We start from the raw sequence: 13,674 nt of genomic DNA, 5'->3' as shown, positions 1-13,674 counted from the left end.
TTTAGCTCCAAAATTTTTATTGTTCCAAGGGTAACAGGAGAATTTGGACCACAAAAGTTGTTGTCCAATTTGTCCTTAGTACGCTGATACCCCATATGTAGGGGTAAACCACTGTTTGGGTGCAAGGCAGAGCTCGGAAGGAAAGGAGCACCGTTTTACTTTTTCAACGCAGAATTGGCTGCAATTGAGATCGGATGCCATGTTGCATTTGGAGAGCCCTTGATGTGCCTAAACAGTGGAAACCCCCCAATTCTAACTCCAACCCTAACCTGGACACACCCTTAATCCAAACCCTAACCATAACCCTAACCACACCCCTAACCCAAACACGCCCCTAGCCCTAATCCCAACCCTAACCACACCCCTAACCCCAACACACCCTTAATCCCAACCCTTACCACACCCCTAAACCCAAAACACCCCTAACCCTAACACACCCTTAATCCCTACCCTAACCCCAACACACCCCTGATCCCTACCCTAACCACACCCCTAACCCTGACACACCCCTAATCCCAACCATAAACGTAATCCAAACCCTAACCCCATCTCTAGCCACTACCCTAACTTTATCCCCAACCCTAGCTTTAGCACCAACCCTAACTTTAGCCCCAACCCTTACTTTAGTCCTAACCCTAACTTTAACCTTAACCCTAATGGGAAAATGGAAATAAATTTTTTTTTTTCACTTTACTATTTTTTACTAACTAAGGGGTGGTGAAAGGAGGTTTGATTTACTATTTATAGTGGTTTTTATAGCGGGTTTTTGTTTAGTAGCTGTGACGCACTTAACCCCTTTCTGACATCGGACGTACTATCCCGTCGAGGTGGGGTGGGCCCCCATGACCACGGACGGGATAGTACGTCCAGCGCGATCGGCGGCGCTCACGGGGGGAGCGCGGCCGATCGCGGCCGGGTGTCAGCTGCCTATCGCAGCTGACATCCGGCACTATGTGCCAGGAAGGGTCACGGACCGCCCCCGGCACATTAACCCCTGGCACACCGCGATCAAAGATGATCGCGATGTGCCGGCGCTGCAGGGAAGCATCGCGCAGGGAGGGGGCTCCCTGCGGGCTTCCCTGAGCCCCCCGCAGCGATGTGATCGCGTTGCTGCGAGGGTCTTACCTCCCTCCCTGCTTGCTCCAGGCTCGGATCCAAGATGGCCACGGATCCGGGTCCTGCAGGGAGGGAGGTGGCTTCACAGAGCCTGCTCAGAGCAGGCACTGTGAAGCAGCCTGCACTGCTATCAGATCGGTGCTGTGCAAACTGTCAGATCATCGATCTGTGATTTTCCCCCCCTGGGACAAAGTAAAAAAGTTAAAAAAAAAATTCCAAATGTGTAAAAAAAAATAAAAAAAAATATTCCTAAATAATGAAAAAAAAAATATTCCCATAAATACATTTCTTTATCTAAATAAATAAAAAACACAATAAAAGTACATATATATAGTATCACCACGTCCGTAACGGCCCGACCTATAAAACTGGCCCACTAGTTAACCCCTTCAGTAAACACCGTAAGAAAAAAAAAAAAAAAAAACGAGGCAAAAAACGACGCTTTATTATCATACCGCCGAACAAAAAGTGGAATAACACGCGACCAAAAAGACAGATATAAATAACCATGGTACCGCTGAAAGCGTCATCTTGTCCCTCAAGAAACGAGCCACCATACAGCATCATCAGCAAAAAAATAAAAAAGTTATAGTCCTGACAATAAAGCGATGCCAAAATAATTATTTTTTCTATAAAATAGTTTTTATCGTATAAAAGCGCCAAAACATAAAAAAATGATATAAATGAGCTGTCGCTGTAATCGTACTGACCCGAAGAATAAAACTGCTTTATCAATTTTACCAAACGTGGAACGGTATAAACGCCTCCCCCAAAAGAAATTAATGAATAGCTGGTTTTTGGTCATTCTGTCTCACAAAAATCGGAATAAAAAGCGATCAAAAAATGTCACGTGCCCGAAAATGTTACCAATAAAAACGTCAACTCGTCCCGCAAAAAACAAGACCTCACATGACTCTGTGGACCAAAATATGGAAAAATTATAGCTCTCAAAATGTGGTAACGCAAAAAATATTTTTTGCAATAAAAAGCGTCTTTCAGTGTGTGACGGCTGCCAATCATAAAAATCCGCTAAAAAACCCACTATAAAAGTAAATCAAACCCCCCTTCATCACCCCCTTAGTTAGAGAAAAATTAAAAAAATGTATTTATTTCCATTTTCCCATTAGGGCTAGGGTTAGGGCTAGGGTTAGGGTTGGGGTTAGGGCTAGGGTTAGGGCTAGGGTTAGGGCTAGGGCTACAGTTTGGGTTGGGGCTAAAGTTACAGTTAGGGTTTAGATTACATTTACAGTTGGGAATAGGGTTGGGATTAGGGTTAGGGGTGTGTCAGGGTTAGAGGTGTGGTTAGGGTTACCGTTGGAATTAGGGTTAGGGGAGTGTTTGGATTAGGGTTTCAGTTATAATTGGGGGGTTTCCACTGTTTAGGCACATCAGGGGCTCTCCAAAAGCGACATGGCGTCCGATCTCAATTCCAGCCAATTCTACGCTGAAAAAGTAAAACAGTGCTTCTTCCCTTCCGAGCTCGCCCGTGTGCCCAAACAGGGGTTTACCCCAACATATGGGGTATCAGCGTACTCAGGACAAATAGGACAACAACTGTTGGGGTCCAATTTCTCCTGTTACCCTTGGGAAAATACAAAACTGGGGGCTAAAAAATAATTTTTGTGGGAAAAAAAGATTTTTTATTTTTACGGCTCTACGTTATAAACTGTAGTGAAACACGTGGGGGTTCAAATTTCTCACAACACATCTAGATAAGTTCCCTGTGGGGTCTAGTTTCCAATATGGTGTCACTTGTGGGGGGTTTCTACTGTTTAGGTACATTAGGGGTTCTGCAAACGCAATGTGACGCCTGCAGACCATTCCATCTAAGTCTGCATTCCAAATGGCACTCCTTCCCTTCCGAGCCCTCCCATGTGCCCAAACGGTGGTTCCCCCCAACATATGGGGTATCAGCGTACTCAGGACAAATTGGACAACAACTTTTGGGGTCGAATTTCTCCTCTTACCCTCGGGAAAATACAAACTGGGGGCTAAAAAATAATTTTGGGGGGAAAGTTTTTTTTTTATTATTTTCACGGCTCTGCGTTACAAACTGTAGTGAAACACTTGGGGGTTCAAAGCTCTCACAACACATCTAGATGAGTTCCTTAGGGGGTCTAGTTTCCAAAATGGTGCCACTTGTGGGGGGTTTCTAATGTTTAGGTACATTAGGGGCTCTGCAAATGCAATGTGACACCTGCAGACCATTCCATCTAAGTCTGCATTCCAAATGGAGCTCCTTCCCTTCCGAGCCCTCCCATGTGCCCAAACAGTGGTTCCCCCCCACATATGGGGTATCAGCGCACTCAGGACAAATTGGACAACAAATTTTGGGGTCCATTTTCTCCTGTTACCCTCGGGAAAATACAAAACTGGAAGCTAAAAAATAATTTTTGTGGGAAAAAATTTTTGTTTTATTTTTACGGTTCTCCATTATAAACTTCTGTGAAGCCCTTGGGTCAAAGCGCTCACCACACATCTAGATAAGTTCCTTAGGGGGTCTACTTTCCAAAATGGTGTCACTTGTGAGGGGTTTCTACTATTTAGGTACATTAGGGGCTCTGCAAACGCAACATGGCGTCTCATCTCAATTCCTGTCAATTTTGCATTGAAAAGTCAAACGGCGCTCCTTCCTTTCCGAGCTCTCCCATCCGCCCAAACAGTGGTTTACCCCCACATATGTGGTATCAGCATACTCAGGACAAATTGTACAACAACTTTTGGGGTCCAATTTCTTCTCTTACCCTTGGAAAAATAAAAAATTGGGGGTGAAAATATATTTTTTGTGAAAAAATATGATTTTTTATTTTTACGGTTCTGCATTATAAACTTCTGTGAAGCACTGGGTGGGTCAAAGAGCTCACCACACCTCTAGATAAGTTCCTTAGGGGGTCTACTTTCCAAAATGGTGTCACTTGTGGGGGTTTTCAATGTTTAGGCACATCAGGGGCTCTCCAAACGCAACATGGCGTCCCATCTCAATTCCTGTCAATTTTGCATTGAAAAGTCAAACGGCGCTCCTTCCCTTCCGAGCTCTTCCATCCGCCCAAACAGTGGTTTACCCCCACATGTGGGGAATTGGCGTACTCAGGACAAATTGTACAACAATGTTTGCGGTCCATTTTCTCCTGTTACCCTTGGTAAAATAAAACAAATTGGAGCTGAATTAAATTTTTTGTGAAAAAAAGTTAAATGTTCATTTTTATTTAAACATTCAAAAAATTCTTGTGAAACACCAGAAGGGTTAATAAACTTCTTGAATGTGGTTTTGAGCACCCTGAGGGGTGTAGTTTTTAGAATGGTGTCACACTTGGGTATTTTCTATCATATAGACCCCTCAAAATGACTTCAAATGAGATGTGGTCCCTAAAAAAAAATGGTGTTGTAGAAATGAGAAATTGCTGGTCAACTTTTCACCCTTATAACTCCCTAACAAAAAAAAATTTTGGTTCCAAAATTGGGCTGATGTAAAGTAGACATGTGGGAAATGTTACTTATTAAGTATTTTGTGTGACATATCTCTGTGATTTAATTGCATAAAAATTCAAAGTTGTAAAATTGCGAAATTTTCATAATTTTCGCCAAATTTCCGTTTTTTTCACAAATAAACGCAGGTACTATCAAATAATTTTTACCATTGCCATGAAGTACAATATGTCACGAGAAAACATTGTCAGATTCACTGGGATCCGTTGAAGCGTTCCAGAGTTATAACCTCATAAAGGGACAGTGGTCAGAATTGTAAAAATTGGCCCGGTCATTAACGTGCAAACCACCCTTGGGGGTAAAGGGGTTAAAGACGCTTTTTATTGCATCACCACATTTTGAGAGCTATAATTTTTCCATATTTTGGGTGCCCCCTGTCCTCCTATTATTTGTTTTATGTATTGAACCCCTGGCTGCTGCCATTCGCCATGACCCAAACATTCATGATGTAGTGGTGAGGGACAGGGAGTTCACACTATCTCTATTTGCAGACAATGTACTACTGACAATAACACAATATTACATATTATCCTCCCTAATCTGCACGCTCTTCTGGGATGAGGATTAGTGATTAGAGAATATACTCGTTGCTCGGGTTTTCCTGACCACGCTCGGGTGGTCTCCGAGTATTTATGACTGCTCGGAGATTTCGTTTTATTGCTGCAGCTGAATGATTTACATCTACTAGCCAGCCTGCGTACATGTGGGGGTTGCCTGGTTGCTAGGGAATCCCCACACGTATTCAAGCTGGCTAACAGATGTAAATCATTCAGCTGCAATTACAAATAATCGGAGACCACCCTAGCGTGCTCAGGGAAAATACGAGCAACGAGTATATTCGCTCATCACTAATCAGGATACAAACTGAACAATATCAAAACAGAAGCGCTTCCTCTAAATGTCCCAGATTCTGCATTAAATCCATTAAAAGTAAACTATAATTACAGATGGAAAGACACCACCCGAACATATCTAGGGGTTCAATTGTCGTCTAACTATAAAACATTATACCAGCATAACTTTCAAAATTATTTCTGGCACTTAGGCGATTACTTGATATATGGAACAAGCTTCCACTATCTCTATTTGGAAGAATCTCAGCGGTAAAAATTTCCCATACTTCCAAAACACTTATACCTGTTTGAAACTCTCCCCATTTGTGTCTCTTTTAGGGAACTACGTAATGTCCAATCATTTATTCCTCAATTTATTTGGGCACACAAAAGGCAAAGGATAAAAACACAAATTATGCTTGCGAGTAAATCTAGAGGAGGACTGGGTGTACCTGATATCATCAAGTGTTACTGGGCAGCTGATCTTCCTCATATCCCAGCGTGGTCTAATCATAGAGCATTTTCTAGATGGATGGAGGTTGAGAAACTCTGGCTATCCCTACTACACCCTAACTCCTACCTATGGGGAACCTCTTCCAAGAAGTTAGATTCACACATGCCCAATAACATTTACCAAAACGATTTGGGATCAGTGCTCCAAAAAACACATTTTGAAAGATTTTGTGGAGCATGTGTTTTAACCAAAAGCCTTATATCGGATATTTACCAGATATTATTTAATCTTTATCCATATGAACACTCCAAATACTCTTATATGAGTAAATAAGAAGGATTTTTGGGACAACCTCTTCCACCGTGTATTTGGCAGGAGATCTGGAGAAATGCAGTCATAACCTCTACTTGTTACACCTACAGGGAAAACCAGTATAAACTACTTCTGTTCTGGTATCATATTCCTTCCTTTCTGCATAAAGTCAACCCTGCCATCCCTAGTTGTTGCTGGACATGTGGGAATGCAGAAGGTGACCTGCCCCATTTGTTTTGGTCATGCCCAAATATTATAGTCTTCTGGGAATATGTCATGTCCTCAAATAGTAATATCACTAGAAATAGGAAAAACCCAATGTGGCTAAACAAAGAAGTAAGACAGGCAATTAACAGTAAAAAGAAAGCATTTGCACTACTAAAGCAGGATGGCACCATTGAAGCTCTAAAAAACTATAGGGAGAAAAATACTTTATCTAAAAAACTAATTAAAGCTGCCAAAAAGAGAAGCACATTGCTAAGGAGAGTAAAACTAATCCCAAACTGTTCTTCAACTATATCAATAGTAAAAGAATAAAAACTGAAAATGTAGGCCCCTTAAAAAATAGTGAGGAAAGAATGGTTGTAGATGACGAGGAAAAAGCTAACATATTAAACACCTTCTTCTCCACGGTATTCACGGTGGAAAATGAAATGCTAGGTGAAATCCCAAGAAACAATGAAAACCCTATATTAAGGGTCACCAATCTAACCCAAGAAGAGGTGCGAAACCGGCTAAATAAGATTAAAATAGATAAATCTCCGGGTCCGGATGGCATACACCCACGAGTACTAAGAGAACTAAGTAATGTAATAGATAAACCATTATTTCTTATTTTTAGGGACTCTATAGCGACGGGGTCTGTTCCGCAGGACTGGCGCATAGCAAATGTGGTGCCAATATTCAAAAAGGGCTCTAAAAGTGAACCTGGAAATTATAGGCCAGTAAGTCTAACCTCTATTGTTGGTAAAATATTTGAAGGGTTTCTGAGGGATGTTATTCTTGATTATCTCAATGAGAATAACTGTTTAACTCCATATCAGCATGGGTTTATGAGAAATCGCTCCTGTCAAACCAATCTAATCAGTTTTTATGAAGAGGTAAGCTATAGGCTAGACCACGGTGAGTCAGTGGACGTGGTATATCTCGATTTTTCCAAAGCGTTTGATACCGTGCCGCACAAGAGGTTGGTACACAAAATGAGAATGCTTGGTCTGGGGGAAAATGTGTGTAAATGGGTTAGTAACTGGCTTAGTGATAGAAAGCAGAGGGTGGTTATAAATGGTATAGTCTCTAACTGGGTCGCTGTGACCAGTGGGGTACCGCAGGGGTCGGTATTGGGACCTGTTCTCTTCAACATATTCATTAATGATCTGGTAGAAGGTTTACACAGTAAAATATCGATATTTGCAGATGATACAAAACTATGTAAAGCAGTTAATACAAGAGAAGATAGTATTCTGCTACAGATGGATCTGGATAAGTTGGCAACTTGGGCTGAAAGGTGGCAGATGAGGTTTAACAATGATAAATGTAAGGTTATACACATGGGAAGAAGGAATCAATATCACCATTACACACTGAACGGGAAACCACTGGGTAAATCTGACAGGGAGAAGAACTTGGGGATCCTAGTTAATGAAAAACTTACCTGGAGCAGCCAGTGCCAGGCAGCAGCTGCCAAGGCAAACAGGATCATGGGGTGCATTAACCCCTTAAGCCCCGAGGGTGGTTTGTGTTGTGAATTCTGTGGCTGAATTCACTCCTGTGGTCACAAGTGGTACTGCGGCTTCTGAGCTTCTTCCCTCGGGTGTTCTGGTGAGCTCGTTAACTGCTTCGTTACTTAAATCCGCCTGATGCTGCTATCCCTGCTCCTTGTCAATGTTCCAGTGTTGGATCTGAGCTTCTACTGCTTGTTCCTGTGACCTGCTGCTCTGTATAGCTAAGTGCTTTTTTGCTATTTTGTTGCTTTTTTTCTGTCCAGCTTGTCTTTTGTTTTGCTGGTAGCTCTGAGAAGCAAAGGGTGTACCGCCGTGCCGTTAGTTCGGCACGGTGGGTCTTTTTTGCCCCCTTTGCGTGGTTTTTGCTTTAGGGTTTTTTGTAGACTGCAAAGTTCGCTTTACTATCCTCGCTCTGTCTAAGATTATCGGGCCCCACTTTGCTGAATCTATTTCATCCCTACGTTTTGTCTTTTCATCTTACTCACAGTCATTATATGTGGGGGGCTGCCTTTTCCTTTGGGGTATTTCTCTGGGGGCAAGTCAGGCCTATTTTTCTATCTTCAGGCTAGCTAGTTTCTTAGGCTGTGCCGAGTTGCATAGGTAGTTGCTAGGCGCAATCCACAGCCGCTTTTAGTTGTGTTTAGGATAGGTAGGTGTGCAGTCTACAGAGTTTCCACGTCTCAGAGCTCGTTCTTTGTTTTTGGGTATTTGTCAGATCACTGTGTGCGCTCTGATTGCTAGGCACACTGTGTCTCTGGATTGCCTTCATTACACCTTTCATTAGCAGACATAACAGTACAAGGAGCCAACTAATGATTCTCAATAGAGGGAAAGAAAAAGTTCTGACATCATTTTTTTTTTTTTTTTTTCTCTGCTCTGTGTTCATTTTTTTTTTCCCCTAGACATTTGGGTGATTCTGGACACAGGTGTGGACATGGAGATTCAGGGTCTGTGCTCTTCAATGGATAATCTCGTTTTAAATGTACAGAAGATTCAAGATGCTATTGATCGGAAATCTATGTTAGAACCAAGAATTCCTATTCCTGATTTGTTTTTTGGAGATAGAACAAAGTTTCTAAGTTTCAAAAATAATTGTAAGCTATTTCTGGCCTTGAAACCTCATTCTTCTGGTAATCCTATTCAACAGGTTTTGATTATTATTTCTTTTTTGCGCGGCGACCCTCAAGACTGGGCATTTTCTCTTGCGCCAGGAGACCCTGCATTGAGTAGTGTCGATGCGTTTTTCCTGGCGCTCGGATTGCTGTACGATGAGCCTAATTCAGTGGATCAGGCTGAGAGAAATTTGCTGACTTTGTGCCAGGGTCAGGATGATATAGAAGTATATTGTCAGAAATTTAGGAAATGGTCAGTACTCACTCAGTGGAATGAATCTGCGCTGGCAGCTTTGTTCAGAAAGGGTCTCTCTGAGGCTCTTAAGGATGTCATGGTGGGTTTTCCTATGCCTGCTGGTTTGAATGAGTCTTTGTCTTTGGCCATTCAAATCGGTCGACGCTTGCGCGAGCGTAAATCTGTGCACCATTTGGCGGTATTGCCTGAGGTTAAACCTGAGCCTATGCAGTGCGATAGGACTATGACCAGAGTTGAACGGCAGGAATACAGACGTCTGAATGGGCTGTGTTTCTACTGTGGTGATTCCACTCATGCTATTTCTGATTGTCCTAAGCGCACTAAGCGGTCCGCTAGGTCTGCCGTCATTGGTACTGTACAGTCCAAATTCCTTCTGTCCATTACCTTGATATGCTCTTTGTCGTCGTTTTCTGTCATGGCATTTGTGGATTCAGGCGCTGCCCTGAATCTGATGGATTTGGATTATGCTAAACGTTGTGGGTTTTTCTTGGAGCCTTTGCGGTGTCCTATTCCATTGAGAGGAATTGATGCTACACCTTTGGCCAAGAATAAACCTCAGTACTGGGCCCAGCTGACCATTTGCATGGCTCCTGCACATCAGGAAGTTATTCGCTTTCTGGTGCTACATAATCTGCATGATGTGGTCGTGTTGGGGTTGCCATGGCTACAAACCCATAATCCAGTATTGGATTGGAATTCCATGTCGGTATCCAGCTGGGGTTGTCAGGGGGTACATGGTGATGTTCCATTTTTGTCGATTTCGTCATCCACCCCTTCTGAGGTCCCAGAGTTCTTGTCTGATTATCAGGATGTATTTGAAGAGCCCAAGTCTGATGCCCTACCTCCGCATAGGGATTGTGATTGTGCTATCAATTTGATTCCTGGTAGTAAATTCCCTAAAGGTCGATTACTTAATTTATCCGTGCCCGAACACGCCGCTATGCGCAGTTATGTGAAGGAATCCCTGGAGAAGGGACATATTCGCCCATCATCATCACCACTGGGAGCAGGGTTCTTCTTTGTAGCCAAGAAGGATGGTTCGCTGAGACCGTGTATTGATTACCGCCTTCTTAATAAGATCACTGTTAAATTTCAGTATCCCTTGCCATTGTTATCTGACTTGTTTGCTCGGATTAAGGGGGCTAGTTGGTTCACTAAGATAGATCTTCGTGGTGCGTATAATCTGGTGAGAATCAGGCAAGGAGATGAATGGAAAACTGCATTCAATACGCCCGAGGGTCATTTTGAGTATCTAGTGATGCCGTTCGGACTTGCCAATGCTCCATCTGTGTTTCAGTCTTTTATGCATGACATCTTCCGTGAGTATCTGGATAAATTCCTGATTGTTTACTTGGATGACATTTTGATCTTCTCAGATGATTGGGAGTCTCATGTGAAGCAGGTCAGAATGGTTTTTCAGGTCCTGCGTGCTAATTCTTTGTTTGTGAAGGGATCTAAGTGTCTCTTCGGTGTGCAGAAAGTTTCATTTTTGGGGTTCATCTTTACCCCTTCTACTATCGAGATGGATCCTGTTAAGGTCCAAGCCATCCAGGATTGGATTCAGCCGACATCTCTGAAAAGTCTGCAAAAGTTCCTGGGCTTTGCTAATTTTTATCGTCGCTTCATCTGTAATTTTTCTAGCATTGCCAAACCATTGACCGATTTGACCAAGAAGGGTGCTGATTTGGTTAATTGGTCTTCTGCTGCTGTGGAAGCTTTTCAGGAATTGAAGCGTCGTTTTTGTTCTGCCCCTGTGTTGTGTCAGCCAGATGTTTCTCTTCAGTTCCAGGTCGAGGTTGATGCTTCTGAGATTGGAGCAGGGGCGGTTTTGTCACAGAGAGGTTCTGATTGCTCAGTGATGAAACCATGTGCTTTCTTTTCCAGGAAGTTTTCGCCCGCTGAGCGTAATTATGATGTGGGCAACCGAGAGTTGCTGGCCATGAAGTGGGCATTCGAGGAATGGCGCCATTGGCTTGAAGGAGCTAAGCATCGCGTGGTGGTATTGACTGATCGTAAGAACTTGACTTATCTCGAGTCTGCCAAGCGCTTGAATCCTAGACAGGCCCGTTGGTAGTTATTTTTTGCCCGCTTCGACTTTGTGATTTCGTACCTTCCGGGCTCTAAAAATGTGAAGGCGGATGCTCTGTCTAGGAGTTTTGTGCCCGACTCTCCGGGTTTATCTGAGCCAGCGGGTATCCTCAAGGAAGGAGTCATTGTGTCTGCCATCTCCCCTGATTTGCGGCGGGTGCTGCAAAAATTTCAGGCGAATAAACCTGATCGTTGTCCAGCGGAGAAACTGTTCGTCCCTGATAGGTGGACTAATAAACTTATCTCTGAACTTCATTGTTCGGTGTTGGCTGGTCATCCTGGAATCTTTGGTACCAGAGAGTTAGTGGCTAGATCCTTCTGGTGGCCATCTCTGTCACGGGATGTACGTACTTTTGTGCAGTCCTGTGGGATTTGTGCTAGGGCTAAGCCCTGCTGTTCTCGTGCCAGTGGGTTGCTTTTGCCCTTGCCGGTCCCAAAGAGGCCTTGGACACATATTTCGATGGATTTCATTTCTGACCTTCCCGTTTCTCAAAAGATGTCAGTCATTTGGGTGGTCTGTGATCGCTTTTCTAAAATGGTCCATCTGGTGCCCTTGGCTAAATTGCCTTCCTCCTCTGATTTGGTACCTTTGTTCTTTCAGCATGTGGTTCGGTTGCATGGCATTCCTGAGAATATTGTTTCTGACAGAGGTTCCCAGTTTGTTTCAAGGTTTTGGCGAGCCTTTTGTGGTAGGATGGGCATTGACCTATCCTTTTCCTCGGCTTTCCATCCTCAAACTAATGGCCAGACCGAACGAACCAATCAGACCTTGGAAACATATCTGAGATGTTTTGTTTCTGCTGACCAGGATGATTGGGTGTCCTTTTTGCCGTTGGCTGAGTTCGCCCTTAATAATCGGGCCAGCTCGGCTACCTTGGTTTCTCCATTTTTTTGCAATTCTGGGTTCCATCCTCGTTTCTCTTCAGGACAGGTTGAGTCTTCGGACTGTCCTGGTGTGGATTCTGTGGTGGACAGGTTGCAGCAGATCTGGACTCAGGTAGTGGACAATTTGACCTTGTCCCAGGAGAAGGCTCAACTTTTCGCTAATCGCAGACGCCGTGTGGGTCCCCGACTTCGTGTTGGGGATCTGGTTTGGTTATCTTCTCGTCATATTCCTATGAAGGTTTCCTCTCCTAAATTTAAACCTCGTTTTATTGGTCCGTATAGGATTTCTGAGGTTCTCAATCCTGTGTCTTTTCGTTTGACCCTCCCAGACTCCTTTTCCATACATAATGTATTCCATAGGTCGTTGTTGCGGAGATACATGGCACCTATGGTTCCATCTGTTGAGTCTCCTGCCCCGGTTTTGGTGGAGGGGGAATTGGAGTATATTGTGGAGAAGATTTTGGATTCTCGTGTTTCTAGACGGAAACTCCAGTATCTGGTTAAATGGAAGGGTTATGCTCAGGAAGATAATTCCTGGGTTTTTGCCTCTGATGTTCATGCTCCCGATCTTGTTCGTGCCTTTCATGCGGCTCATCCTGGTCGGCCTGGGGGCTCTGGTGAGGGTTCGGTGACCCCTCCTCAAGGGGGGGGTACTGTTGTGAATTCTGTGGCTGAATTCACTCCTGTGGTCACAAGTGGTACTGCGGCTTCTGAGCTTCTTCCCTCGGGTGTTCTGGTGAGCTCGTTAACTGCTTCGTTACTTAAATCCGCCTGATGCTGCTATCCCTGCTCCTTGTCAATGTTCCAGTGTTGGATCTGAGCTTCTACTGCTTGTTCCTGTGACCTGCTGCTCTGTATAGCTAAGTGCTTTTTTGCTATTTTGTTGCTTTTTTTCTGTCCAGCTTGTCTTTTGTTTTGCTGGTAGCTCTGAGAAGCAAAGGGTGTACCGCCGTGCCGTTAGTTCGGCATGGTGGGTCTTTTTTGCCCCCTTTGCGTGGTTTTTGCTTTAGGGTTTTTTGTAGACTGCAAAGTTCGCTTTACTATCCTCGCTCTGTCTAAGATTATCGGGCCCCACTTTGCTGAATCTATTTCATCCCTACGTTTTGTCTTTTCATCTTACTCACAGTCATTATATGTGGGGGGCTGCCTTTTCCTTTGGGGTATTTCTCTGGGGGCAAGTCAGGCCTATTTTTCTATCTTCACGCTAGCTAGTTTCTTAGGCTGTGCCGAGTTGCATAGGTAGTTGCTAGGCGCAATCCACAGCCGCTTTTAGTTGTGTTTAGGATAGGTAGGTGTGCAGTCTACAGAGTTTCCACGTCTCAGAGCTCGTTCTTTGTTTTTGGGTATTTGTCAGATCACTGTGTGCGCTCTGATTGCTAGGCACACTGTGTCTCTGGATTGCCTTCATTAC

The sequence above is a fragment of the Ranitomeya imitator genome, chromosome 2 (genome assembly GCF_032444005.1).
Source record: "Ranitomeya imitator isolate aRanImi1 chromosome 2, aRanImi1.pri, whole genome shotgun sequence".
Taxonomy (NCBI): domain Eukaryota; kingdom Metazoa; phylum Chordata; class Amphibia; order Anura; family Dendrobatidae; genus Ranitomeya; species Ranitomeya imitator.
The sequence above is the reverse complement of the archived record's forward strand: the minus strand, read 5'-3'. Positions refer to the sequence as shown.